A 4,266-nucleotide genomic window follows, 5' to 3' on the forward strand; every position below is an offset into this window, starting at 1 on the left:
ATTTATTCAATAAATTCGATTGATTGATACGAGTTGATTTTCTGTTACGATAAATTGAAGAAACAATAGCAAGCCCAATTGCTGCTTCAGCGGCTGCAATAGCTATTACAAAAATTGAGAAAATATTTCCTTTTAATTGGCGGCTATAAAAAAATCAGAAAATGTTACAAAATTTAGATTAACTGCATTCAATATAAGTTCAAGACACATCAGAGCCCGAACTAAATTTCGACTCGTGACTAATCCATAGATTCCGATAGAAAATAAATAAGCACTCAAAACATAAGAGTAAGATTATTGGTAGTCTTGAGACAAGACTTTGGTAAGTCTTAAAACAAGACTCACTCAATACTATCAATAATCTGTTGGGAAATGTGTCCTCAACAATAGTGCGATCACATGATTTAAATATCATTATTAAATCTCATTACAAGAATACGCTTGGGATGATTCTATTATATATAGCCAACTGACCAACATTAATCGGTAATGATTGGCTAACTAGAGTTTGACATTACTGTCGTTTGACGGTGGTGGTCAGTTGATCCCTTGAGGTCACACCTAAAGGACGATTCCCATAATAGAAAAGATTAATTAATTGTATGACAATACGAGTTAATTAATTCCTTAAAATTGACTAAAAGGTAGTCGAACAAATTATTTAGAGAGAATTCGAGTTTTTGAACTCAAAGCACGGAAATTATTATTTTTATTATGCGATAATTGAATAATGAATTATTTGAGACAGGAACTAATAATTAAGCGGTTAATTATTAAATTTGTACTAATCGATTAATGTGATTAATATTGGTACGTAAAATATATGTGCAGTTGTACACGTATATTTGCAGAGTGATGTTAGACGAAATTAATTGGGAATTATTTAAAACATGAGACGATGTTTAAAATAAAATTACACGTATTTGTGCGACAAATATAGAAACCAAAATGGACCCGTAAATAGGTCATTTTGGACCGTGTAAAATGTGCCTTGAATTGTGTGCACTAAACACAATTAGACACATATGAGACAAGCCATTGTTTTTGATTGGCTTTTGTCTTTTCCATATTTTTCTCTAATCTATGTCGAAAGCTATTGGGCATAAATAACATCAAAAATTGCACTCCCCATGCTCTCTCTTTTTTGAACCGTCCCACCCTCTCATTTGAGTGGTGTGGTGTTTTTCTTTTTCACATGTTTTTGAAAAGAAAATACTCTAACTTCTCTCTAAATACATAAAATTGTTTTTATGGAAATTTGTTCTCTATATCTAATATATTCTCAAGATTACAATGTAGTAATCATAAAATATTAGAATAATTTTAAGGTTACTTATATTATTATCTAGTTAATAATAGTGTAAGGATTATGGGATTAGTCTTGGGTGCAACTAATTGGAGGCATTCTACTTTGAGTGCTTGGAGTATCATCCTAACATATGGAAAGCTCAAGATCAAGTGGAGGAAGGAGTTCTCCACTTGTGCCCTTTATGATCCGTTTTTATGGTGAGAAAATGTTTTCTTATCTTCTTTTATTAAAGTTTGCATGCATAAAATCCATCTTTAATTTTATGACAAATTAATTTATAACATATATATGAATATGTTGAATATATATATCTACTTTTCTTTCAATCGGTATCAAGAGCCACGGTTGTTTGCATGCAAATCGGTTAAAAGTTTTTCCGAGTTATAAGAATAACATATAAAACTTGAAAATTTGTGTTATTATGATATATCACGAAATTAATTCATGCATGTTAATATTTCTGGTCCTAAAATGTTTTAGGATATTTTGGTTAATTTTACGGATTTTTATTGTTCATATAATACAATAATGGCATTTAAATATGATTTTATGAGTAAAAATGTCATTTTCGGTCTAAAATTAGCTATACTTCGAATTTTCAGTTTATTTTTGGATATGTTGTCACATATATTATTTTGAGATAACCTGTAAATTTTCCTAATTTTTGGACTTGTTATGCTCGAAAAATGGATTTTTCATTATTAAATTCGGATTTAGGTGAAAAATACGTTAATATGAGTTAAATTTCGAATCTGGTCATAGAAATTTAATATGTTGTCACATGCAATTTTACAAGATGTGTATAAAATAATTGGCTATATAGAAGTCTTTTTGCATGATTTATGAATTTTTGAAGAAAAATAGCATAAATAGTGACATTATTTGTGAAAAAATTAATAAATCATAATCTATGACTTAGGAAAAACGTCTAATGTTGCATTTTATTATCTTTTTCAGATCTAAAATTGAAAAGTTAATGAATATAATTTTTTCCATGTTTTATGATTATTTTATTAAAAAACCGATAAACCGCAACATTGTTTTTCCGGAAAAATTTCGAAATTTTTTAACCTAAGATTTTTAACATTATGAGTGTCATGGTATTTTTTTCCAGAATGTTCATGAGTTTAAATTTCAAATTTTGAATTTATTTGATATTTTGTGATTTATTTGAAGTTTATAGCTTATTTTTGTAATTTTTAGTCCATTAATGAACAATTTTGAAAATATGAGTTAATTATGGTCAAATTATTAGTGAAGACTAAATTTTGAGTCCTAAGAGGTTAGGGTAATTAACTTATGCATAAATATGAATTTATGTAATTTTTGTGATTGTAAAATGTTGAAATCACGCAAACTGTAAAACCGAGTAATATACGATATTGGCTAATTAAAGGCGATTTAGCATAAAATTGAGCATGTTCATACATATCATAATGCTGCATTTTTCTTTATGATTGTCATAATTTTAATTTATGTAATTTTGAGTTATGTAATTTTACTTAGTATGGCCTTAGATTTTAATTGGTATTTCCCGAAATGTATGGGAATATCGATTCGGTTGTAATTTTATTGTGATCTCGTATCACCGTTTTGTAATTTAATAGATTTATTTTATTTTAGTTACAAATGTATAATAGGAAATTATGTAATTTATTATGTAATTTATTCATTCCGGAGTTCCCAAAGACGGATTTCTTCAAGAATGGCGATACATAAAGACGGTGTTACCTCGAGATGTGTGTCACAACCAAGTTCAAGGGACCAATGGAGTTGGTTTCCGAATATGTAATAGTTAAATAGTTTTTCTATTTTAGGAAAGGCCATACTAGGATTTATTTATTTTTATGCTTGCATTTTATTTTATGTCGCATGCATCGCTAAATCGCCATAACTAAAACATGCATCCTATTTTATCGAGTTTATCGACCGTGTCAATTCGAATTATTGTAGTTCACCGCTTTAGTTCACTTCAAACGTGATAGATAATAAATTGACATGACCTCTCGCTAAAACAATTAATTGAGATATAGCCTTACCAAATAGTAGAAACCATGAAAACCTATTTCGCGAGGGAGTGCACTCGGCCCTACCGGGGTACAAACCTTGTTACGTAGGGGAAGTGGGTGATGAATGTTAATCCACCGAATTCATGTTGATAAGGGATGAATCGGCCCTACCGTGCCCAAGTTGATATGGATTTGGATCATGGACACATTTATTCGAAATTTGGATTGAACTCAACAAAAGTTTTTGATAAGGGATGTATCGGCCCTACCGTGCCCTTGTCGGATGTGTTTTGGGCTAAAGATAATTGTTAATGTAATATTATCGACCAAGAGTTCTAAAAGTAGAATCGATTAAACGTTAATCCACCGAGTTATATTAATAAAGGATGTATCGGCCCTACCGTGCCTAAGTCGATATGAATTTGGGTCTTGGAATCATTTATCATAGTTGGGTAGAGGTCACTATGTAAATGCTTTACTTGTTGTTTACAAGTATTAATAAAACGATAAATGTTAAGTTTTTTCCACTATTCCGTTGTTATATTGTTCTATTTCTTTACCACAATTCATATACGATATCATTTCGTTTTTGATTCAAAACTCCATTAAAACATCATAACTAAAGACAAATATGAATTTGCTTCTAAAACCTCATATGAACCATTGCTAAGGATCTCTTGTAAAGAGTATAGATTAAAGTTATTCATTATCAAACAGGTTTTCGATTCTTGACTAACACATCTATTTACAATGGATTATTTTTCATGTACTTAAATGAATTAAGTACCTTGAAGCGATAAATTGTTTTAGTAATTAGTTTTGTCAAGAATTCGTAATTGACCAAAATAACACAACCACTTCAATGAAAGTTTTAAGACTAAAACGAACAAATGAAGAGTGAATCTTCATGAATTCAATTTTGCTTCTCAAAGCAAAGACTCATTGAAT

This window comes from Silene latifolia, chromosome Y (assembly GCF_048544455.1).
Source record: "Silene latifolia isolate original U9 population chromosome Y, ASM4854445v1, whole genome shotgun sequence".
Classification (NCBI taxonomy): domain Eukaryota; kingdom Viridiplantae; phylum Streptophyta; class Magnoliopsida; order Caryophyllales; family Caryophyllaceae; genus Silene; species Silene latifolia.